Here is a 25,980-nt window from a genome sequence, read left to right on the forward strand (position 1 = left end):
GCAATAATAGCAGACATCACTGCCCTGAAATCTGAAAAAACAGTTTTTTAAAATACTTCTTACTGCAATCATTTATGGCAGCACAGTCCTGTGATATTACAGGAAGGGACATGAGCAGGAACGTTGCAGGATGGAGCCCTTCCATCAGCAAGCAGACAGCTGTACAGAATAGGGGCACAGTGACACAGGCAGGCACTGCCCAGCCCATGGCCATCAGTGGAGCAGTCAGTGGCTCCCTGCTGCCCAGGCACACTGGTGATGCTGCATGGCCACCTTCCCACGTCCTGTGACTGCCCTGCAATCAGTGGAGCAACTTATAATGCTAAATAAAGGACCAGTAAATCTCTGTGGCTCGGGGTGCTCCCCCACTCCCCAGTCCCTTGCTATTAACCAGCCACGCTCCTGCTGGAGTGCTGTGGTCAGGGTTGTGTGTCTCTGGGGTTGGTTTGAGAACATCCCTGGCTGCATTTTGATCTGATAGCCAGAAATGAGAGAGAGATAAAACAGAGAGGGAAAGTACTTGGTTTCTTTCATTTCTCCCACTTTGTGTTCCAGTTCTCATGCCTTCAGATTCATACAACAATGCACTCTCCATACCACCATTAACAGTGAAGCTTTTCCAATCCACCTCTGATGGAAACTCAGCCTGTAACACCACTTTCCCCAGCCTGTAACACCACTCCAGCTTGCAAGCAATCCTTCCCAAAGGCAGACCTGCCCTACCATGCTCGCTTTGCACCCAGCACTCGTGCTTACCTTCCAGGCCTCCCCGTGCCGGAGGTCACAGTTGACCATTGCAAGAACAATAAGGATTTTTAGGGGCATTATGACTGGGTTAGTAAAACACAGCTGCCCCTGAAAGTCCCTCATTTTTCTTGCTGCCGCTCAGTCCCCTCCACGTCCCTAGGAGGGCAGAGGTCTGATGGACTCCTTTCGCTCCAGCACGGCTCTGCCATCTCATGCTGGCTTTGCTGATCCGCCAGCAGCAGCCCTGCTGTGACACAGGCAGCGGAGGTGTGGAACTGCTTTGTCATCACTGCAGGCTCCCTCCTAAGAAAACGCTGCGCTGCACTTCAGCGTAACGCCAGATGGCTCGTCTGTCACTCGGCAGAAGTGCCATCAGACAAAGCACACCTCGCTGTAAGCAACCCTCACGTGCCCCCGAATCACTGGGGCAAAATGAAGCGATGGCCGCTCCTGCAAGCGCTCGAAGCACCGCGCTTTGTCCATGGAACACAGAGGTCCCAGCGCCGGTGGGCACCTGCTGTGTGTGCACTGTGACTGCAGCTCTGCCCGGCTGCACGAGCAGCTCTTCTTCATTTATTAATAAAGCCGAGAGTTCAAGTAAGTAATTGCCACCGATTTCTCAACCGCTTTCAGTTTACGTGATTTTTAAGAGCTATACTTACTAAATTATACTCCTACTAAAAAGGTGCCAAGTGGTTGGCTGGGAATTTTCAACCCTCATTTACAAATCCTCTTGGAATTCCCAGCCCAACCCTGCACATTCGTAGGGCGAGGAGTAGCACTTTTCTTTTAACTCACTGCTAATTTGAATCTTGATGGCAGCAGACTCAACAGAATCCATAGGCAGATTCCCATGCATGCTCCCACCCTGCTGTTTCCCTGAGCTCACTGTGGGGTGCTGGATGGGCACACCACCCCCATGCGTGCTGTGGGAAACCCTATGGGCTGGGCAAGCAGTGCTTGCCCATGAGGACAAAGCTCTGAGAGCTGCTCCGGGACTCCAAGGGCCTTTGGAGCAGAGCAGGGAAGCACTGAGGACTTGCAGTGCTATTTTTTTCTCCCCCTATTGCATTAAAAACACCCGGCCTCTCAACAAAAGACACTCTTTGCCATTCCCAGCAGTTACGAGTCAGGACAGACACGGCACTATAGCACTGTAGCACAAGGTGTGCTACGAGCAGCAATCTCACACAGCTCGGGTGCCATCCTGGGCAGGCCCAGGCGCTCTGCAGGGCTCACTTGCACGCTGCTGTGTCACATCCAGCCTCAGAACAACGGGGCTGAGCTGCAGAGCTGCGCCGTGTTTGGAGTTGCTGCCGTTCAAACATGCCATCTCCAGGGACACGGGCAGGGCTGGCACAGCTGTTCTGCATGCAATGGAAATGCTGAGGTTCAGGCAGCCCAAGGTCCCAGCCACGTGCAGCACAAGATGAATGTCCTCACCTCTCTCACCAGCAAATGATGCTCCATGGCAGCAGCCAGCCAGGCACCCGGCAAATGCCTCAGCTCCTCGCATTGCTACACAAAGCCACACCTCATTTTCATTTAGAATTTCTTCTAACGCTTGAAAGTTAAATGAAAGCAACCATTATGCCTTGATTTGGTAATAAAACATGAGCTGTGATTCTGATCCAAATATTATTTGCATCTTAAAAAAAAAAAAAAATGTAACAGCAGTATGGTAATAAATTAAAAAAAATCAGGAGCCTTCTGAATGCTAATGACGTTGGTGTCCTAAATGAAGCATAAAAGCCAGATCCTGTGAGATGCAAAGCATGAGTCAGAGTGTCAGCAGTCCCACACAGCAAGCAGCACTGCTGCTTCATTCGTTTAAGGAATCAATTCCTTTGTAATGAGCACCAAGTAGTTTCTAGGACTAAAATTAAAATGAGATGCATACTGTTATTATTTTAAAAAAGTTCTTTTCTTTTTTCCTCTTGGAATGACAATAGACAGCTCTTTGTAGTTGGAAGGAGCCCCAGGTGAGGACCAGGTCCCCGCAGCACTGCTCAGCAGACAACCCCATGAGACCCTGCAGGGAGCCTCCCCAGCAGCACAAGCAGATGGAGCTCACCAGGGCAGAGCACAGCAGGCAGCTGGACTCTGCAGATTTCAGCCTGGTTAGGCTCTCTCACCATGATTTTGTTTTACTTGCACTGGGTAGCTGGCAGACTCCTGGAGGACGGATGTCTCCTGCCCTGGGGAAACCCCCCTTCATGGAGGGTCTACGTGTTCCTTCTTGAGCTGGAAAGGCAGCACATGGCTGCGTGTGCCACACAGGGAGGTGCTGCTCCTGCTGCCACAGAAGGCACAGACTGACTTCAGCATCAGAGCGCAAGTCCCTAGGTTACACTCAGGTCAGGAGGGAGATTTGGGACTGACAGCTTTTTGGCCTGTTAGATTCGAAATTCAATTCATAAAGCACGAGAACAGCACAAAAAGAAACCAAAGGTAGGAAGTGAATGCAGTTTCTAAAATTCCTCCAGCTTTAGTCATTGAAGAGGATTGTTAGAAACGCACAAAGGGCCGTTTCCCTCAATTTTTTAAGTGTGAATTTCATCTTGACAGTTTCATTTCAGAAACAAAAATTGAAAACAAATTGTCCTATAGACAAAACAAAGGGGCAGATCCTCAGCTGGAATAGACTGGTATTACCAAATGAGTAACACCCGCTCACAGCAGAGGCTCTGGCCCTTGTGACAGCGGCTGCCTGCTGCCATCCTGCTTTGCCCAGCCAACAGCTTCAGCCTCTGGTTTCAGCTGGCCACAGAGCTGACTCCAGGTAGCCTGATGGAGACAAAGAGCAGCCTTCAGAGCCGCTGAGTGTGCACCGTGCTTCAGGGACCCTGTGTGCACTCTGCCTTCCAAAAGTGGGGCCGGCTCCAGGTGAGCGAGCCACAGGACACGGCATCGAGAAGACAGCCGATACCAACAAGGCTCTGAAAGTAATGAGCTGCTGTGGAGAAATACTGGCAAAGCAGGCTTCCAGAATCCAGTTATTCATGGGATTTGCTCTCTGAAAAGAAGCATTTCTCAGATTTTTCTTTCAAAAGCAACACTTCATCATCTTGAAAATTAAAAGAGGTCCCCAAGAAAATATTAACTGCAGTGCAAGAGGACGAATGCATGCCTGAATGCGGTCCAATCTATGCCAAACAAGACCTGCCTCAAGAGAGACTGGCACAGCATAACCGTGCCTGGCCTTTGGGAAATCCCTTCAGCCACAAATGAGTTACTAATAGGGCATTAATTAGCTTTGGGTCCTGCCACCACAGTCTGACTCTGATTGGGCTGTCCTTCGTGCAAGCCCAAGCGTGTTCTAGAAGTCACCAGCTAGCAGGGCTCATTGGCTCTCTCACCCAAAAGAAAACAAAAACATAGACATTAGTTGAATTCAGGAAGCTTCTCACTTTGCCAGTCATCAGAAAACAGACCGACTGCTGCTGTCTTCAATGGCAGCCCAGCTTCCATGCAGAACATCAAGCTCTCTGTCTTCATTGTGCTGAGACACTCAATTAACACACACCTGGGTACTGGTAGAGGAGAACCCATCTTCCAGGGCTGGCAAGGGGTGGCCTTGGCCACAGACATTTTACAATTCATTTCCTTTGAATTCTTTCGACTGGAGCATCATTCCTCTGCTCTCACATCTCTGCCACCATCAGCAGGAGCTGGAAAGCCAGAGTTATTTTTAGGGGATGGTACATTTAGGCCCTGTTAATCTTGACTGGTTCCTTTGAAAATGACAACGTTGGATAATCAAACACATTACACAGAGTTTCCATGGAGCCTACTTGGAAAACCATCCTCCCACCTTTCAGCAATGGAGGAGCCAATAGTTCAGATAGTAGCATTTAATACTGCACTGACTTGCCTCATTACCATGACCTCACTAGCATTTATATACAGAGACCTCCCAGAACAAGGAAATTATGGCACCTAACTGACTTTAAGTATATAAAATAGAACAATTAGTCACCAAAACGTCTTCTAGAATCTCCACATTATACCCACCTCAAGCAGCAAAAGACCATTATCCAGCTCAGCCTGGCACACAAGAGGATGACAGCAATGCCCGGTCAAATTGCATGGTCAAACAAACGTGTTGGCAAAACAATCCCAGAGCAACGGAGAAGGAGCTGCTGGTGAGAAGGCGAATGCATTAAAGTGGCTGGCACAAGGGAAGGGACAGGAAGGGAGAACGCTAGGAAAAAACGCCAGGGGAGGAGCGCTGGCTAAAAGAGGCTACATGACTGCTAGTAAATTAAACAGTGCAGGGGCCAGCCAGTCCAGTCTGAAATCACCTAGCCACCAACACAGGGCAGCCACATCCAAACAGCCTGTTAATAATGGTCTATGGCCCACGGAGACTTTCACATCATATCCAGGGCTGGCTGGAAAAGTCCCAGGCCAAAGCTCTGCCCAGGACCACGCCAAACACACGGCCATCAGCTCTGCAGTGGCCACAGGTACAGCCATGCAGCACTGCACACCTACCTGCTGGGTCCCAGCTGAGGGCATTACTGCAGATCTGCATCTGGACTGATCATCTACAGGAGAGGCAGCTGTGCTATTGTCATCAACCCACCAGCGCTGCCGCCAATTCGAAATCTACCTGCACTTGGACCAGTAAGTTAGGAGAGAAGCAGCCAGGCAAGCTCTGCTGGAGCAGAATCAAGTCTGGCTGGCATTAAGGAAAGCAAAGCATTACAGGAGAACAGCAGGAAATTGCTAAGCAAAAGGGATTTTTAAATAACTTCATTTTAAACAAAACTAGGGAATTACCATAAAATAAATGGCCACACCTTGCTACTTACACCGTTCTGCCAACAAGACTAGCTTTTCCATAGCTATTCAAATATGAGACCTGGGTGCCTAACCAGCTCTTTCAAGCTGGTTTCCAAACTCCAGCCAAAAATCTTTCTGATTCACCACTTTCTCAGGCACACCAGTATGCAGAGTACGCCTGCAGGCTGGTACTGTGCTGTACAAAGCACTTAAGCACACATTTAATTACACTGTGGACCAGGGATGTGATTAATCATATGCTTGAAGTTAAGCATGTGCTTAAGCATGCTACTGACCTGGAGGTTGAATTGGATCTAACTGGTATTGTACTGCTCCCCATTTTCCAGTTCTTTGAGGCTCAATAAGTGGATAGGTTTTAAGAATATTCCCGTGGTTGTGCACTCCTAAGAATTCATCCAAACTCTGGTTTCAGGCTTTTTTAATTGCAATTTTTGTTGCCATTCACCCCACACCCTCCCCGGTATCAGTTATGGGTATTACAGCTGTATGGATATTATTTATCAGCATGAAAACATGAGGCAATTATCCTCATTCACAAACATTTTCACTCAGTTGGACCAGATGATCTCGGTGATCTGTTCTAACCATAATGATTCTGTAGTATTTTATGTCTGAGGAGTGTACAGAGTTCTCAAAAAAATGATGAAGCACATTATTAGAACTGCTGCATTGCTAGCAGCACTCACCCCATGGAAGAACTCAACCATAAAACACACATCAGCTATGGGTGGCCATGTAAATTCATGTTGCGTTAGCTGCAGCGTACACCACCCTGTCCATTTTTCTCACTGCACTTGTCCACCTTCCTAGCAAAGGCTTATTCCTAGATCATAACAACTTCAGGGAGCCTAGACTGTCTCCAGTCCCCAGGAAGGAGCAAGCAGAGGAGCAGGGGAGCAGACAGTTCCTTTCCTAAGGCACAGCTGAGAGCCTCCTCAGTGACCAAGGAAAACAATGCACAGGGACATGGAGGGATGGACAAGAGCTGCATCCAAAATGCAGGTGTGTGAGTGCCACAGCCCCACAGCAGGGAGCACTACGCCCATGTTCACCCCATAGAACCATTTAACACTGACCAGCCAGGAGATTCCAATTAAAGCACAGCACATGCAAATCGATTTCCAACCAGCAACAGAGAGCACAGGAGGTTTGATTGTCTCTAAAGGAGGTCTTCTTTGAGAAAGGGAACAGATACAAGAGTTGATACACGTTTTGGACCCTCCTCATAACTAATCTCATCTCACCTTGGTTTGTTGCCAGTGCATTCACAAAAAGTGCTCATTTTGGCTGCCAGGGCATGCAGAGCAAAGAAAACCATTCCCCAGAGAGACAGCTTACTGAGCCCGGTTGCTCTTCTCACACTGACCTTGTTTACTCGAGCTGTGCAGCTCTCTGCTCACCATGCTCATTGTACAACATGCAGCAACATCTTCCTTCCACAGGGGGTGGAAGTGCATCATTAGGGAACCCCCAGCTAAGCTGTAATGCTGCTCTGGGAGAACTGACACAATCTGTTCTTTCATTTCAGCTTTACTTCACAATGGTAAACTTCAAAATGCTTTCCTACAGATTGCTAGATACATTGGGAATACTGTCTGGTTTTGAGTCCAGCCCTGTGTTTGCAGAAGCCTCCTTAGAGCAATAACAGGACCTTCCTCCTCATTTGCTACATTCCATTAATTCAGCCAGACAGGACTTGGCAACACGAAGCTGAGCTTGTGTTCTTAACATCACTGATGCTTTAGAGCCATAAGAACAGGACAAAGAAACCCAAATTCACTTGCCACAGACTTGAAAGTCACAGCAACATCCAGAAAAGCAGAACTGCATCATTTGGGGCCTGCTAAGCGCTGCCAGCACACCCTATCGGAGGAGCAGCTCCATAAACACAAGTTTTAGGGTCCTTTCCACGGACAGCCTGAGGTTGGTATTTTCCCTTAGGCCCCACAGACTGGGGGACGTTGCAGATTGCGAGCAGGGGCACCAGGGCTGGCTGGCAGCAAAGTGCTGAGTGTGGAAACCCGGTGCCTCCCACTGACTGCTCCCTGCTGCTCTTCAGTAGCTGCCAGGTCAGACACCTTATCAGTGTCCTCATTTTTATTTTCAGCTCTTTTCCTTCCTGGCCATCAGCTCAGCAGTGCTGCTTACACTCAAAGCTGTGCCTAGAATAGTGAAGGTGAGGGGGATCACCTAAAAACCACCAAGTATTTGGCCATAACTTCATTGACTAGAAGTCATTCTGGTGGAGATCATTTCCGGAAGCCGAATTGGGATATATTCCATGTCTTTCATCCAAACTAAAGTACTCCCTTCACACATAAGTTTACTCAAGGAGGAGATGATGGAGGAGAGGAAGAACTCATCACTGCCCTGCACCAGTCTGTGCAACACCAACTGTGGCTGCAGCCAACCTGCATCCTGCACAGCCCGCCATGCTCACAGCAGCCTTGCTGTACATATTTTTAAACACTCAAACCTGTGCTTGCTGGCTGCGTGCAACTGCCCATAACTCAGCACCGGTGTCTAAGGAGGGTGGCTAGCTAGTTACAACGCATTTCTGTTTGGACAATGCACCTGGAAGTTCAAAAAGGGGTAAAGTTCAAAAAGTTGCAGACTTTGCAGAGGCTCATTTCTGAAGGCACTGCTGTAAAGTGATGAAAGCACTGACGGCTGCTCATCCACAATCACTGCCAGCCACCAAACTGACGCAGCACTGGCAAACCCTGCCGGGGTCCCACAGCTCCCAGCGATGTTTCAGGGTGTACCTGCTGTGTCTTTGCAGAGCTGTACACTCATTCTGCGATGCAAACAACCTCCAATCCCAATTTATATTAGAAGTTTAAATTCCTATCAGATGTTTTGAAACAAAACTGCAGTTTGTGGGTTGTTGTTTTGGGTTTTTGTTTAGTTTTTTTTTTTTTTTTTTAAAGGCAGTAATGTCTTAAACTATAAAGACATCCAAAACTTTATGTAACGACCATTACATAACACCTCAAACTGGCTCTTAAGCATTTTCCTTACTCTTTGGAGTTCATACACTTTTATTTGGGGCATGTGAGACAACAGTTATACAAGTGCAGTTACTCACTTGGGCCACGCTTGGAGGAAGCGAGGGAGAAGAGCTCACTCCATGGAAATCTTAAAGGGAGAAGCTTCTTGCTACGTAAAGAAGTTTGCAAGACAGAAAAAGCATTCTCTCGTTGTGTCTCACTGCTCTTAATGGTTGGTTACAGAAACTAGGATCCCAGGAAGCAGAGCAGAGATAGTGATAGCTTTAAAGTCTGAATGCACGCAGAGCCTCCAATGGCACACAGCATTAATATCATAAAAGTGTGTGAATGTTCTCATTCAGGCTGTGATTTACTCCCCAAGGGGATGCACAGCTAGCTGAAATATGCTACATGCAAACCAAACCATTCCAATGAAGTGAGTGCAGTATGTGAATCCTGGAGCTAAATTTAACACAGCTCTCATCAAAACAGAGCTCTCAGCATTGCAGCTAACGCTGCAGCTCACACAGAGCTGTGCTGGACTTCTCTCCTTTGGTACACTGTTCTGGATGGTGTTTCTGAAGCTCCTCACTAACTCAGATTTAAGAATTTCACTTTGATTTATTCAGCTGAATTTTGTTTTCAGTGCCATTGTTTCCAAGCCAAGTCAATCTAAGTTGCTTTTAAAATGCAGACTCAAACTGGTTTGGGGCCCACGTAACTCCTGTGAAACAGACACTCCTAATACATTAAAATACCTTTAACTGTACTGCTGAATAATCCACAACACCGAAAAAAAAACCCCACGTATACCATAAATATCTGATTACATTTTTCCAGTCTTTGCATTATTTGTTTGGCTTGATGGTCAACTGCAAATTAAACTGAACTGGGCAAGCTCGCTTGTTATTAAGTTCCTTCCTCGCTGCTTCTTGCTCTGCAGAACAGCTGTATTTGCATAGGAATATTCTCCTCCTCCAGAAACATTTCTTTCAAAATTAACAAACAAAATCACAATTATACAAAATATTGCTGTAGTCAAAGCAGATTTTGCAATTTAAAGCATTTTAAATGCAACCGAGTCTTTGAATCTACTTTTATAAGTATCCTTCAAGTTAAAATACACCCACAGCCGTCCGACTGAGGAATCTCTCTTTCATAAAATAGCAAAACAGCACAAATAGTTTAAAATCTAGCACGTTTTAACTGAACTACATTCAAGTTCTTCCTTATGAAACAATCTCTCTTTTCACGCAAGGCTTTTCATGCAGATTCTGGCTCCAAACTCACAGATCAGTTTGCTACAACCCGTCCTGCATGCTGACTGTCCTCCGGGTCCCACTGCCCCTGGTTTGTTCATCTTTTGATCAGAATGAATTCTCGACCAACTCTCACCATTTCACCCTATAAGCTCTTAATTCATTTTCCAGCACTGGTAGGTTGCTGCTCGCTCCACCCTCTCAAATATCAGCAATTGCTGCTGCTCTTAAAGAGAACTCCTTTTTGGGGAAATGTGATATTATTCCAGATGTTTCAGCTACAGCTGCTCTACAGAACCCGGCCCGCTCAGTGCTCTGTCACGAAGCTCAGCATCAAGCAGCTTCTGGGTTTTATTTCTTGAACTCCTGTGCTGCTGTATGGGAGTCAACCCTCCTGGCAGCAGGGCACGCCAAGCCCTGCACTGCACAGAGGCACTCCTAAAGAGCTCTACCTTTCTTCTCACAAGCACAAAAGCACGGTTAACTTCAGCACAGCACCAGGCTAGTGTCTATCAGCTTCTGCAAGCTGCTGGTTGAATTTAATTTTAGCACTTCGAATCACATTTCTCACAGTATGTTATGAGTTACCACTCAAAGAGAGATTGCTGAATGAAATCTGCTTTCTAATTTTACAGCTTGAGGAAATTCTATGCCTACAATTGCAAAAAAAATGCAAACTGCACATTGAAATACTGGAAACAGCAGTAAAAAGCAGTGACACCACTTCACTGCATGGAGACTCCGATGGGAGCAGCCCCGGCCCTGCTGTGATGGGAGCATTTGTGCAACTAAGCGAGGGCAGACAGCAGTGTGCCATGGGCTGCCAGATCAAGGTTGCAGAACCTCGGTCAGATGGGATGTCATACAGGTAAGGTAACGTTAATGAATGGCAGCACCAGCAAGGCACGGTCAAGACCCCAATCCCAGATCTGTAAGTGGTGTCACTAATCTGCACTGGAAAAATATTCCAGTCCTGCATGATGCCATGCAATGTGAGCACACCACACACCTGCATGGACTTGCAGGACGCTGGGAAAAACTTTCTGTCTGAAGAGAGGAAGAACAAAGGTCCACTGCTTCTACGGATGGGAAAAAAACAACAACCTAATCCTCCTGAGCTGACAGGCCACCAGGATCCACGTAAAATTCAGGAAATCCACATAAAATCATAGCAATGCCTCAGAAATACTTTGATTATTAATGCTAAGGCAATATGCCATTAACCTTTAATCCACTGGGTAGACAGGGAAGCAGAAGCTGTTTCTGGACCAGCATCACCCCTGGGTCATTTCCTAGAGTTTCAAGCCTCATCATTCCTTTTCCACACTGTTGCTGGCTCACAGTAAGCTTCGTGCGAATCTACAGAGTGGTGTCAGGATTTCAGAGCCCCACTGTGCCCCCAGCAAGGATGGGTTTCCAGTCCCACATTGATACCCCCCTCTCTGGGATCCGAGCAGCTGCAATCCCCTATCAGTACCACCACGTGCACACACACACTTTTCACTCCCTTTCCTAAAGCAACTGAACCCAGGCAGAACGGTGAAATCTCTCTACCAAGTAAAAATAACACCTGGCAAAGGGAGACAACACTGTGCTGAAGCCACACTGATGCCACCCATCTCTGTCCCTTACAGGGAAGGCACACAGACTGCAGGAAGCAGCTGAAGCCTCAGAAGGCTGTGCCTTGCAGCCCCTGGAAGCACTCCTGCCTCTCGTCTCCCCTTTGGAACATCAATTTGGATCCCCAGGAAGGAAAGCAATGAAGCCAGTAGGGAGGGAAAAGCGCAATCCCTGCAGCTGGTGTGAGGAAGGAGCAGGCTGCAATAGGGCTGGCACAGAGCACGTGGCGCTGCCATGTGAGGACGGTGCCAAGAACGAGGGGAAAGGAGAGGTCTGTGAGGTGGGTGCTTCAGGCCCACAGGAGGCTGCACACCCAGAGTGCAAGGCTGTGACACACAGCCAGGCTTCTGCGAAAGGTCAGAACAAACAACAGGGCCGATAGCAGGCACGGCCTCCATCTAACCTTCCCTCCTTGATCACATAAACCTGTAATGCAGATACTGCACTTGCCACGCTCAGCGCCCTTCTGCAACTCCAAATACAACCCTGGCTTGAAGGTCCCTATTTGCAAACATAGAGGACCAGCGGTTCCTAAATTGCAGGCAAACATTTGACTTCTCTTGGTCCAATTCAAAGAATATCCTGCACGAACCCCACCCCTCTGCACAACAACTCAGGCCCTTAATGCCTAGACAGTTTTCTTTCAGGCCTTATCACAGATAAAATGTGGCCCCTTTTTTGTTGAAGGAGCAGGACTTGCCAAATATTTACCAACTCTTTCAGCAGGCTGAAAATGTCACTCTTGCAGTGTAATAAACTTCCCCAGAAAGGCCCTGATAAATAGAGAGCCTTGCTGTACTGGCCAGAACTAGCTTATTGTGGCTTAAGAATTGCCAAGTCTGACGGATGAAGAAAGCACATTTGTACACACAGAAACATTAGTAAGAGAGGCATAAAGTTTAGAAGTAAAAATAAAACAAAGCCCCATTATTATTAACTGGGGTGTGGGGGGGAAATAATAGAGCCTGCATCCCAGAGAGCAAAGCACGTTACTGAAAGCTCCTGAGCTAAAAGCAGTAATTTAAGAGCTTGTCCACAACTTGCAGCAGAAGCTCGAACCATCTTAGTTAGCATTTGGAAAGTGCTGAAGTGTGGCCTACCCCCAGTCCAGCCTTCAGAGCAATACTATGCAAAAATAAAATAAAATAGTTCTGCTTTGTAATCTGACCCACAGAAAAGTCATTTGGGGCATGAGGGAATGCTCTCCTCCAGCCCGAGCTTTAATTCAGAGGGAATGTTTAAACTGAACAGTGTAAAACAGATGCTGAGAAATACATCTGCGTGGCACTGCGTGTTCTTTGGGGCACAAACAGAAGTTAGGAGCACTTATCAATGTGGCACACATGGCTACAATAGCTGCAAACAGTGCAGATGAGTGGAGAAAAATTACATTCTTAGCATCAGAAAGTCCACCAGCAGAGTTCTGGCAGCCATGAACAACCACATCCGTGTTAGCTCAAATGGGTGAATATTGCTGGGACAAAAATGTGTCCTTTCACCTTGACAAATGCCATTACGAGAAAAAAAAAAAGATTCCCAGAGGCAAATAAGGAGGCAGAAGCTCAAACAAACAGATTTAACGCATCCCGATGTTGGCACTGAGCTCTACAAGCAGCACGCTTTGACTGGACCTTGAATGAAGGAACAAACCAAAAGGCAGCACCTCAGTAACGCCGCACAGCGCTGCAGCACAGGGCTCTGGGGGCCAAACTTGCCAGAGCTGCTTACATGCAGGAAGAAAACAATTACTGCTGGAAAAAAAATATCCAGATTATGCTAAATCTGGCAAAAGCTAAACCCAGCAGTTCACCCAGCTTTCCAGAGCAAACCACAGTTAAGAAAGTCTCCTATGAAAGAGAAAACCCAACAGTACACAGACCGAGCAGCAACACGAACAGCAGCAGTGATCACTGTTGGGCAGCGATACCTGAGAAGCTGCACAAGAAGTTGCAAGGAGAGTGCTAAGGAGGCACAGAAACCTTCCCCCCTGCTCCCCCCTTTCACACCAGCAGGTTTTAATGTTAATGATATGGCTCCGCATGCTTTAAGTATTTTTACACCATGCTTGCCGTCCTGTAGCTCTCTGGTTCCACAGCGGATGATTAGAATCAGATTTCTGTGATTTCACTGCAGATTAATTTCGTTAAGAGCTGAAGATCCGCGGGGAGGAAGGGCTACGGGCAGACCTGCAGACCCTCCCTGGCAGTGTTCTCTCCAAAACGGGGAGCAGTATTTCTGCCTTTCCTCCCTACTTTCGCATACTTTCCCTTTTTGTGGCTGCTAGGCTGAGTCCTCTGGAAAAAGAGGCAAACAGAGAAAAGAAATGTGCAAAAATAAATTCCTTCAAGTTCTGGTTTCAAAGAAAGCTCCCAGTCAGCACCAAGAGGAGAACGGGCCCAAGGCAGCCCAACTGCGTCCACAGCAGCTGTAACACTGCGCACAGATCAGTGCTGCACACCCATGTGTGCACAGACACACGTCAGGACAGCTATTAATACACCTTGTGTGTGCTGTGCTGGATACACAGGCCTGAACGAAAGCGAGAAAAACTGAGCGGTGATCTCTAATGCCATTAACAAACTGTTACTAATTGCAAAACACAAAGTGAATGTTTTTCACGGGTAAAGCGTGCGGAATGCGGCACTGAAAATGGGTTCTGTTTGCAAAAATCTCCTAGGATCTGAGGGTAAAAGTTGTGTAGGTGTCTGTGTGCACGCTGAGGGCAGCACTACAGCAAAGAAATAATTCTGTTTAAAACCGTCCTGTGTGTTTTCTGAGCAACCCCAACTTTCATTTGCTTTCATAGAACGTGGCCACAAGAACGCTGCTGCCAGTTGGCCTTGCTCCTAATTCTAGATCACTGTTCTCGACTCGACAAGAGAGAAGGAAAGACATCTATGACAAACAAGCAGTCACGAGGAGCTGCAAAATAATTCTAATCTTAAGAACCTAAAATGTAACATAATATAGAAGGACATGGAATCAAGATGAGCAAACAGCCATCCCTACATACAGCATTATGTGGGTACGGCACCCAAAAAGAAGCACAAACCAGCATCCACAGAAGTGCAGCATGCAGAATCAAAACCAAAGGCAAATAACAAGGAGCACCCGAAGGACGAGGGAAGAAAGCAGCGACATAAACACGAGGAGTAGCAGAACCAGGCTGCTCCGTGCTTGTGTGACTGCTTCTATTAAAAGGGGGAAAAAGGGGTAAAAAAGGAAAATAAGAGAGGAAATAAAGAAGAGCTGTGTTTTCTGAAAGTGAAAGCGCTGAGGAAGGCCGCCCGCATCCTGCACAGCCACCGACGGCACCGACCCGACGCGCCCGGCCGCGGGCCTCCCGGCGCTGGAAGGAACGCGACGCACTTACGGTCCGCGGAGAACGAGCTGCGACCCAGCGCTACGGCCCGCGGGGAGCCGGGAAGGGCAGGGCAGCGGCTGAGGCGCCCCGAGCCGGGCCGGGCCGCGCCGTGTCCCGGGGGCGGCGGCCCCAACCGCTCCGTCTTCGCCCGCTGCGAGCCCGGCAGGTCCTGGGAGCCGAGAACTGGGACTTTGTAGGCCAGTTGAAGACACGAACCTCTCATCTCGCCCGCAAAGACCCAGCCCTCAGCTCGCCCGATCGGGCGGGGATCGCGATTTTTTAAATTAAACTATTCTTATAATTCCCTTCCCCGGCCGGTGCCTATCGCGAGCGCCGAGCCCCGGTCCCCGCCCCGCGGCCACGGGGGACCCCGCGGGCAGCAGCCGCCGCCCCGGCCCGCAGCAGAGCCCCGCGCCGCCCCCGTTGCCGGCTCCCCGCAGCCCGGGCCGGGCCCGCAGCGCGCCGTGACTCGGCACCGCACAGCCCGGGGGAACTCCGTGCGCGGAGAGCGAAAACGCCGAGAGCGTCCAACGGCCGAAAGAGCCCGAGCCCTCCGCCAGCCGTGGGAGAGGGAGCGGGCGAACGGGCTGAGGGGGGACCCCCGCGGCCTCCTCCTTTCCCCAGGGCCGCCGGTCCGCGGGGTTACGCCCGGGAAGGGCTCGGGCTCGGCTGAAGTCCGTGCGGAGAAGCGGCAGGACACAGCGGGCCCCCAACCGCGCCTCCCCGGCCGCTCGCAGGCGGATATTTAAGCCCGTATTGATCACATCGAGATTTTTTTCCACCCTTCCTCTTTGCCCTCGCAAAAGGCAAAAGAAACAAATAATAAATTCGTTGCCACCAGGGACGTTGCAACATTTCTGTCGGCTTCTCAAGCGCTGCGTTTGCCCCGGCGTGCTTTCAAAGTCCCGACCCAACACGGAGAAGTAGGGCAAAGAAGAGAGAGAAAAAAAAAAAAAAAAAAAAAAAAAAAAGAAGAAGGAAAAAAAAAAAAAGAAAAAAAAAAGAAAAAACAGCCCAAAGCAGCCATTTAAAAAGAGGGGGAAAAAATATAATAACAACAACGACGAAACACCCAAAAACATCAAACCAGAAAGAGGCGAGCCGCTCCGTGCAACGTGACGGCACAATCCCGATGCGGTGGAGTTTCCGTCCGGCTGCAGTCACATCCCTCGAAAGTTTGATCCACGTGTTGCGGCCGCGTCCCGAGAGGGTCGGCACGGCCCGGCACACCGGGGCGGCACACGGGGCCGTTCCGCCGCTCCCGCTCCGTTTAAGGAAGCGGGCAGTCCCCACCCCTGCGCCGGGCAGCTCCAGCTGCAACCCGGCTCGGCGAATTTGGAGGCTCTCCCTGGCTGCCCTCTCCACCCCCTGCCCTCCCCGCAGCTCCGCCGGTCCATCCGGCCCCGCACGCGGCAGCAAGCGGCCGTCGCTATCCGCGGCCGCCCCGCAGCCGCCCCGCGCTCCTCCCGGTGTCGCTCCGCCGGGGCAGCGCCGTGCCGAGCCGCGCCGCTCCGACCTGCGCGCCCCGCGGCCCACGGAGGGCGGAGGGCGCCCCCTGGCGGCCGCTCGGTGCCCGCAGCGCTGCCGCGGCCGCTCCAAGCCGCTCCTGGAAGCCCCTCTGCCCCGCGTCACGTCGCGGAGGTCGCCCCGGGAGGAACCCCACGGAGGGTCGCTGCCGGCAGCACCTCCTCGTTACGCGTTACGCTGCTCGCTCCGTGTGTCTCTACGTGTCTCTACGTGCCCAGCCTTCCCTCACACGTCCTCTCTATGTAAATGTGCTGTGTGCTGCAGCGATGTCAGAGGACATACCCTGCCCTCCTGTATGTCCACCACCTTTTCACTTCCATGTGGTACAACTGGGTGGTGAGCCTGCACTGCTGGGAAAACCTGAGCACGAAGCACAGCTGGACCACGTGTACAACCTATAGCTGTAAGGCCTCCATAAAGCCACAGTCACACATACACATTTTAAAAAGTACTACAAGAAAATACCTGCAGTAATGTAAGGTTAAGTCAGAAGGGTCACCTGAAACACCATGAGAAAAGAGAACATCCTTCCTTCCTGCACATTAATCTTAAGGTTATTCCTCTGCACAACCTCACCTGCTTCGTGTGGTTGAGCTTAGAGACATTTTGGAAAAATCACTTCATACACTTTGGGTGTGAAGCCACACGTGAGCCCTACCTGCAGCTCACAGGAGCTGCCAGTTTCTGCACCTCCTGTTAATCTAATGCTGCAGATCCTCCCAGTGACAAACTATGAGGAACAGGGGACAAAGCCCACACACACTGCAAAGCACTCCGGTTCCTTCGCATGACTGCACCCACGGACACTTTATGATAGCAAAGCAGTGAGATACAAAGATAGAGGACATCACTTACTGTTTCTGCGAGCTGTCAGCAATCATGGTGATGTTCACTGAAGATCACAGCAGGAACAGCCACATCGAGTTGAGCAGCACAGCTACGAGAATGCAGACTAGAACGAACTCCCATAGGAGAACTGGAATACCAGCACACAAGAATGCTTTCATCATCTCTTCTGTACCTGGTAGGAAAACATCAGCTGAGTAAGAAGCTCCAAACTGGGCTCCAGGTGCTAAAGCTAACAAAAATCGCAGCCAGCACCCACAGCACTCATCTTTCAAACATTTGGGCTCAGCAGAACACAAACGTGCATCCCTGGTGTCTGTAAAGGACTTCTTCCTGCATCTACACAGAGACCATAACACAGCCACGTGCATGCAGGCTGCACCAGAAGCCTTTGCATGCTCAGAGCTTTGGCACCAGCATTATTATGGCTGTGGCAAGTGACCACCAGGTTTGTGTGGCAGAATGGGATGAAGAGAACTTGAACTGGTCTGTACTGTAACCGCGACGCTCAAGCAATGCTGCAAAGTCATCCTGTGCACAGAAGGAAACGTTCCTTGGCTGGAAGCCTGATGAACATTTAGAGCCAAGGAACATGTTGCTTAAAAGCAATAGTAGATTGCAAAGTGAATCGTGGAAAAAAAAAAAAGGTTTGAAAGAGAGAAGTTGAACGAGGACTTTGTGAACAAGATTTACTAAAAGAAGGTATGGAAATGATAATTTGTTATCATCTGGAATAACGATGCTCAGGAATTTGTTCTGAGCAGTGCTCAGTGAGTACTGAAATATTTAGAAATAGAGACGTGTGCAGGACACTGACCTCCTGAGAGGGGCACGGGATACTGTAGAAACCCTTCGGTTTAAAGAGAAAAGTCCTCAACAGTCTTTAGAAATGAACAGATTGATACTGTTGCAGAGACTGCGAGTCTCATCCACCAACTACCTATTCTCAGTTTTGTGGGTTTTTTTTTGCTACTCTTGCTCTTCAGCTGTGACAAAGAACCACTGGTAACAACACAGACCAACACCCAGCACAAAACATTGTAGCAAGTGTCCTACCTCCATGTATGGAAGGACGAGCGTGAGACTCTTCCCGGTTCAGTGCATGGCACGGTCCTCAGCTGGTTTCCTAACCAACTGTTTGATTTGCTATTTTCAGTAGCCTCATACAATGTTGCCTCTTGTCTTCCTCTCGTCACGGGCAATACTGGATGTCAAGCACGTCCTATGAGATCAGGGAAAGACTTTCACATGGAGCTTCGGCCCAGCAGGAGCCTGCAGGGAGCCTCGTCCTGCGAGACGCTGCTCAGCTGCCGACAGCCTGCTCCGCCTCCAGCGAGGGCACCGGCGGTGCTTTGGTGGTGATCAGGCACATGGCAGACAGGTCTCCCCCCCAGCAGGGGACACATCTGTACCTGAGGTCAGGTCTCTGGACTGCAGCTCCTCCCACAAACACCGTGCAAGAACCCGTGTGCTGGGAACGTGACCGCAGCCCCTGTCTGGGTGAGAGGTGGGAGCAGGATTAGCCCCGCATTCACTTCGGATGTCATCACAAGCAGATCACGTTGTAAAGCATCACAACTTCCACAATTCTAAAAATAAACATCAGCAGTTTGGTTGAAGTGTTTTGGCAGCCAAAGGGCTAACATATTAATAACACAAGACCAACAGCAGCCCAGAACAATAACTACGGAACAGCAGATCCTATTGCTTCTGAAAATAGCCCTGTTTGGAAAAAAGAAAACATTTCTACAAGACCCATAACCCAGCAGTAGCTTCTTTCTGGGTCTTCACAAAGGCTTCAGCACACAGAAGGCTGATGTGCCACCTCTGAGGTCCAGAGAGAACTGCTGCAATGTACACAGTGGGTGGGAGGCTGGGCTGCACATCACTGACAGGGGCACAGACCCTAGGATGCAGTTTGGTCCTGCTGAATGCGTGCATTAATCTGAGTTCTTCTTTCACAATTCTGCCTACGCTCACGCAATGCCTTTCTCTGCAAGCAGAGCCATTGATTTGTTAACTCTCCAGCATGTGGTACTAAGCAGCATGTGAGCAAGCATGGCTTGCAGCCAGCAGCTTGGTATTTCAGCATCACCCCTTGGTGACAAAGAAACTGGATCATCAAAGTAGTTGAACACAATGATCAGTGAGAGAAATAACTGAAAGTCCACTGCTGGCACAGGGTGAAACTTGCAGGCCTTCACCTGAAAACATTAATCCACGCTAGACGCCCAGAATCAGCTCTTTAAAATAAATAAAATCAATAGCAAGCTCATGATTGAAAACTCCGGAACCATTCCAACATAGTGCACTGCAAGGATCAGGCCTGACCCAGGCTCTGCACAACACCAGCAGTCCATCAGGACGAATGGAAGCACAGCCCACCTGAGCTGCTTTCCGTGAGCTCTGCCCAGCTCTGAGCAGCCCTGTGCCACCGCAGAGCTGCAGCCTCAGCTCACAGAGCAGCGCAGCTCACGCTCTGCTTGCTGGCCAAGGCCCAGCCTGAGAACCCCAGGCCAGTTGTCAATACATGATGAATGTCCCACCAGAAATGGGGCCTTCATACTTACAGCACGTGTGTCTGCAGGAGAGAGGAGAAAAATCAAAGCACTAACAAGCTATGATTAAGCTCAGAAATAATGGTTTCCTGTTCAAACACACAACTACGTCTCTTAGTACAACTACCTCATCCCCAATTGTGTCTATTAAAGACAATTACCACGGGAGACAGATCCGTGCAGCCAGATGTGGAAACAACGGTTATGTTACACACAGTGCCATATGCAGTTTGAATTCTTTGTGGCTGAACACGTTACGTGTAAAAAAAATGGTGTGTTTGTGCACAGAGGAGCAGCTGTCAATTGGGAAATCCCCTTAGCCTGCTTTAATCCTTCATTCCACAATCCCCAGGGATTAAACAAATGCACTAACATTATTTACTATAATGCTGCCTCCACGGGGGGCTTCAGTCCATGAAATCCACTCCAGCATTTGCAAGTTTCAGTTGTGAAATATGCTGCGAGCGTTCTATATTTGGTAGCTTTGCAAGTACTCTTTAAGTTGGGCCCAGAGTGATGAAAGGACAGGAGTCAGGAATTCAGCTGCAGCAGAGGCTTGGCGTGGGAGTTCACTTCTCTCTGCAGGGCTCTCCAGGGGCACCAAGCACTGCAGTGACTGCTGAGAGGGGACAGTGCTTGCGGGCCTATACAAGACACTGACAAAATGGAAGATGTTGCCATGGTACTAATCCTCCCACCATCTATACCCTGAGGGTACAAAACTAAGTTTTTGAACCCAGTTCTGCCAGTAAAGCCTCACTTGCTTCTGCTTTCCTTCTCCTGTGATGCGATACGCGTTTGAACCTGGCTACAACAGCCATGAAGTGAATGACAAGGATTCAACCAGCTCACAGTCCTCACAGAGTAATGCTCTGCACAGTGCCACCATGTTCTTGTGACCATTTGTGGCGCCCAACAGTGACACACAGAAGCAGCAGGCTGGGGCCCCAGGAGATCTCTGGCAGATCTGCAGCACTAGCTGATCACTCAATCTCATTCTTGAGCTTCCCAAGTAAGTTCATTGCAGGCACTTCAAAGACAGCAAACACTAAACCCTATCTTTGGCCGTCCTCGCCTTGAATTTGTACACAGTTTGAATTCTTTTGTTTAGCTGATTGTTTGAACCCAGCACTCCTGCTTCAGTTATCACTGCTACAACCAATCCAGCAGGCCACAGCCACGCTGAGCATCACCCACAAGAAGGCACAACAGGGCAGGCTGTGTCCCACCATCATCTCTAGGCCCATGGAACCACACTGTGCTGAATGCAAAGGAAATAATTCCCCATTCAAATATGAAGACTAATAGTTTGGAAGCTACATTAATCCAAGGTCTGACTGCTCCCATGGCACTGCATTTGCAAACAGACAATTTCATCAGCTCCAGTATAATTCTTTCCAGCCTACACCCAGCCACAGCAAAAACTGCACTCATGTCACTGGCCTTCATCCTGCAGTAATCTCTCAGTGGTACACAGCAGTGCTTGCAGAGACAAAACCCTGGTGCACAAACCTGACAGGGCTGGGCTCTGGGTCTCTATTTCTTTCACACACTTTACAGTCAGGAGCATGAGTAAGCACCCGGGAGAGAATGAGGGAGAAACACGGGGCTTCTGAGACCAGCAGATCCCTTGCTGCTATGATAGGGGAGGAGATGATGAGATTGTAAATCTCTTGTCCACTCCCCCTCCCTGCTCCTCTTTCCCTTGCATGACTGAAGCTTGGCTGAGGCACGCTGCCTGGAACGTCAGCCGGCACTTGCTTGGCAGTCACTGCCATTCAGCACCACTTCTTCCACTTAATTCTGCTTTCACACGTTCCCTGCTGGAACCCAGGCACCAAGCACTGCAATGGCAGCCACTGAACAGCCTACCATGGGATAAAGGACTCCAGGTGCCACACAGCTCATTAGCAAACCTGAGCTGCCACCAGCACCACACTACGCCTCACCCAGGGGGCTGCATGCTGGTCTGGGCACAACCACACCTCACTGTGAGCATCTAAGTGCAGCAGCAGCATCCTCAGCACCAAGCCTCTGTCACAGCAGAAGTGCAATTTCCTGAATGGTTCCCAATGAAAGAACATCACCACTTCACCCCTCCCCACATCTCCATGGAAGGGGACACTGTAACCCTGAACCTCCAAACACTGAGCAAGGAGGCTCAGTTTGCCTTTCCCACAGCTGCCATAAAATAGCTTTCAAAGGAAAAAAAAAAAAAAAAAAAAAAGCAGAACAATTCCTTATTTCCTACACACTGTCATTACTTCTTTATATTACTGAATACTGCAGCACTCAATGGATTTCTATTTGCAAACACCTTCCTGCTCCTCCCGCAGAACAAATCAAGTCATTTCTGCTTCAGCCTTCGGCATGCAGACAAAAACATTTTTTATTCATCAGTGATAAAAGGCTGCAGCCATTTGACTTTAAACACAGACATGCTTCTGGGCTCTCTTCCAGGAAGTCTGTGTCACCCAGGCTTCAGATCGATATGTTTGTCTGCAGAGTCACCCTTCTGATCTGTAATTTTTCATTCTGACACAAGAAATGCCTTTTGGTCAAACTTCAGCAGTCCATTAAATTCCAGGCATAATGGAAATAGGACTCACATTGCTGTGGCCATGTGAAGATTTCCACAGTTTGGGGTTTATTTACTCAGGAGTTAATTTACTCAACCACATATTTGCCATTCAGACAACACTGCCGTGCTGTTCTCCTGCCTCACCCAAACCCACCGCCATCCCCCCGTTGTTTGCTGGCGGTCCCAGCACCCAGCTGTACCTTTATGACATGCTCTCAACACTCCTTGTCTATCCTGCAGGGAAAATCTGCACAGCCCCACGTGGCACACGGTGAGCAGTTCCCCTTTGCTCCCAGCAGCACGCAGCACCCAGCTGCTCACCTTGGCACACAGCTGGCATGTGGGTTTTCCCTCCAAGCTCAGGGCTTCAAGGATTGGGCCTTTTTTCTTTCCCCACTTTTTTTTTTTTTTTTAATTACAAACAAACAAACAACAGAGAGATGTCAGCTGTCCTGTGCAGGGATACCCAAAAAGCACAAGCACTAACAAGACGGCTCCACACATTCCCAACTGCAGCCCCTGTGACAGCCCTGGCCGTGCACCACGAGGTGCTCACACAGCTCAGGAATGATCTCACCACTATTTCTGAATCCAACACACAGCTTCCCCTGCGTTGCTAACGCTGCTTTTCAGTTGCTGAAGGCTGATCCCAGGGAGGACACGACAGACACTCAGGAGAGTTGCAAAGTGCTGTAAATGTTATTACAATCCAAACAAAGAACGCAATGCTTTTAGTTCCCATTCACATCTTGCTTTCCTAAAGCCAGCATTTTCTGTCAGCCTCTCAAAAGCACACGTAATACAGAGTCAGAAAAGACCGCTGCTATGAGTGATTTGTTTTAACACTTAGTTTTAACAGGAATTTTAAAGGGGTCGTGAAGGTGTCTGCGCTGTGAAGGAGCCCATCAGCTCAGAAGGTCAGGAAGTTCCGTGCCTGAACACATGTAAAGATTTTCAGCAGCAACACACATTTTAAGTACCTAATAAAAACACATTACGATTAATGTAACTAAAAGGAGCCTCATTTTAATCCTCATTTAGTGTCACATTCAGAGGGAGACTCCTCAGTGTTTTTTTTTTTTTTTTTTTTTTTAACAAAATCAAAGAGCAACTTGGATGAGAGATCCGAATGTTTTGGTTTGTATTTGGTCAGGCTTTGTGTCCAAAACAAACAAGGCTCTCCTGCCCACACCGCCCCTCAGCACAGCTACCGTCAGTGTGTAATCATCTTCATTAAAGTTCACCGACCTTCAGGACATTAAATAATACATTAAAGCCCAACTCAAATTTCTTTCCCATGTAAGAAGGAAGGGCATTTGGGAGGTGGGAGGGCAGGGATCTGCCTCAACACAGCCCTGCAGTGCCAGGAGCTCCCATAGAACACAGCAGTGCAGAGGCAGCACTGAGCAGAGCCCCAGCAGTGCTGGCGAGTTGGAGCTGAGGGCACTGCGGATGTGATGAGCAGGTACTCTTACTCAGCATTTAGGCTGGACTTTGCTCCCAAACAAGCTGATGCAAACTTGTTAGTTTGAACAGATCTCTGCTACTTTTCCTCCGTTGGGGTCTGTTGTTTTTCCAGCTCTGCTAACACACAGCCAAGGCAGGCCAAGTGCAACATGTGTGTGAGGTGACAAGGACACATATGGAGCCAGCTGCTCACAGCCTGAGCTGCTGCTGCAAGAAGTCGCTCAGCTATCTGGGAACCTGCAGCCTCTGCTGCTGAGCCAGGGCTGCTGGCAGCCCCCTCCAGGAGGCTCAGCACAGCATCAGTAACACACCAGCCCAACCCTGCCACTAAGCCAAGCAGAACTTCCCAGGGGTGACACACTCTGCCATTAAATCTCTACCTGTTGGGATGTGTGCCTATAGTGAAGCCTCCACCTGTTCCTTTCTGTACAGATTACGATGCCTGTGCACTACAGCTGCTGTCTGCGAGGAGCTGGGGAGCTTTGAAGGTGACAAAGCCAGCAGGATGCACAGAGAACCCGGCATCACCGAACAGAAGGGATCCAGGCAGGTGAGTCTATGCAGCAGGTGAGTCTGTGCAGCAGGTGAGTCTGTGCAGCAGGTGAGTCTGTGCAGCAGGTGAGATGCACAGCAGCAAATCCTGCCAGCCCTTCCCACACTCACCTGAGAGTTACAAGCAAATATTCCTGTTCTGCAGAGACTGAAGTGAAGCAGCTGGTGAACCACCTGTGTTACAGCCACAGAGAGCAGCAGTGCCACAGCCTTACTGACACACACCCAGCTCCTTATCCTGTGCTCACAGCACACATTTGGGCAGGACTCAGCTGCTCAGATTTACTGATGGCAAACCTCCTTCAAGGAGCGCCTCATTTTTGCAACTGCTTGCAACTGGAAGCAAACCCACAGAGCTCTGAAATTCTCTGCAGAAGCTGTGAGACGGGTTTTGAGTCATTGCAAACATTTTGGTTTGACATTCTGATGTGAGACGCTACAGAATTTCAAAGATAAAAAGTGCTTCAAAGCGGAAGCTTTCATCCTCAGAAGCCTGCAGCAAAGTTTTGACAGCACTGCATTTTCCTACTAAAACGCTGCCTATATTTTTGCAAGCAAGTTCTAAACTGCATTTCCTGTTTTTCTATCAAATGTACTCTGGCACGTTTTATGGTTCATTAATAATACCCTGCACTCCCCACGCACCCCATGCACCCACACCCGCAGTACCTATGGAGGACAGCAGCCCCTAGCAGTCAGCATTGGGCTGAGCAGCTCCCCCTGTGCGGTGCCCCTGGAAGAGGCTGCTCAGCTCTTCCCAAAGACCTGACTGCGGAGATCCTGCAACAAAACATCTCTTTACATCCTGTGAGCCGCCTGGAAGCAGCAATAATTGAAGTGCTGCCATACATAGCTGGCAGAAATGCCTTTTGGACGCGTGCAAAGTTCTGCACAGCTTTATGCAACAAGAACCGGGCAATTGAGCTCATTCTGGTGTAAGAGGTACAAACTGCATGGAGCCTTCCGTGGCTGCATTGCTTTATTCCTGGATTCAACCTCCTTCCACCATCCCGAGACACCAAAACCCGCACCTGCAGAGTAACGGCAAGGAGGGCTCAGCGCTTCCAAGCTCACCGCACATCACCTGCAGTCTGGCCGTGATTTACTGCACCCACACCGCTGTCCTCCAGCAAAACCTCGGACTCCGCTCGCTTCTGCCTCTCCCACGGACCGCGGCCCATTCTGACACGGACGCACAGCCGGGCCCACCTCGCTTCGCTGCTCCTCCGCCGTCTCAGCCGGCCCATCCTACGGCACGCGGCACCCGCACCGCTCCGAAGCCCCGCGGCCGGGAACAAAAAGCGGCCGCAATCCCGGCCTCGGGCGGCTTCCACGCCGCGGGGCTCACCGCGAGCCGCGCTCCCTCGAGCAGGCACGGACGGGGTTCGAACCCGCGATCTTCGGTTTACGAGACCGACGCCTTACCACTTGGCCACCGCGCCTGACGGGCTAGCAGCAGCCGCGCGCAGCCAGTGGAAGGCGGCGGCCTCCCGCCCCGCGCGGAGCGACCCGGGCGGCGGCAGGGCGGGGGGGCGGGGGCGAAGGAGGGGCGGCCGAGCCGGGTGCTGCCGGATCGAGGCGGCGCCACGGAAACGGGCGGCGGCCGCGGGAACGGCCCTCGGTCGGAGCTTCCCCGGGCCTCCGCCTTCCTCAGTTCCCC

General features: G+C 49.7%; 2 long non-coding RNA genes and 1 other non-coding gene across 10 annotated transcripts in view; 1 reads left to right on the plus strand and 2 right to left on the minus strand.

The window, feature by feature from the left end:
- LOC128083302 (uncharacterized) overlaps window positions 1-25,980 on the minus strand; it is a 47,613-nt gene that overhangs the window by 19,285 nt on the left and 2,348 nt on the right. For 3 of the 8 annotated variants that reach the window (XR_008208024.1, XR_008208023.1, XR_008208018.1), the window contains exons 1-3: window positions 25,352-25,840; window positions 18,219-18,658; window positions 17,172-17,337 (exon numbers count right to left, since the gene is read on the minus strand). This is a non-coding gene — a long non-coding RNA (uncharacterized LOC128083302). Of the gene's footprint in view, window positions 1-17,171; window positions 17,338-18,218; window positions 18,659-25,351; window positions 25,841-25,980 lie in introns of those variants that run through there. The other 5 variants (XR_008208021.1, XR_008208019.1, XR_008208020.1 and 2 more) reach the window with 5 other exon arrangements.
- LOC128083305 (uncharacterized) lies at window positions 23,640-25,358 on the plus strand. Its single transcript, XR_008208028.1, has 3 exons — window positions 23,640-23,766; window positions 24,201-24,318; window positions 24,466-25,358. It is a non-coding gene; the product is annotated as an uncharacterized LOC128083305 (long non-coding RNA).
- On the minus strand, window positions 25,691-25,762 carry TRNAT-CGU (transfer RNA threonine (anticodon CGU)). Its single transcript has one exon. It is a non-coding gene; the product is annotated as a tRNA-Thr (tRNA).

Source organism: Tympanuchus pallidicinctus, unplaced genomic scaffold (assembly GCF_026119805.1).
Source record: "Tympanuchus pallidicinctus isolate F22 unplaced genomic scaffold, pur_lepc_1.0 scaffold23, whole genome shotgun sequence".
NCBI classification, from domain to species: domain Eukaryota; kingdom Metazoa; phylum Chordata; class Aves; order Galliformes; family Phasianidae; genus Tympanuchus; species Tympanuchus pallidicinctus.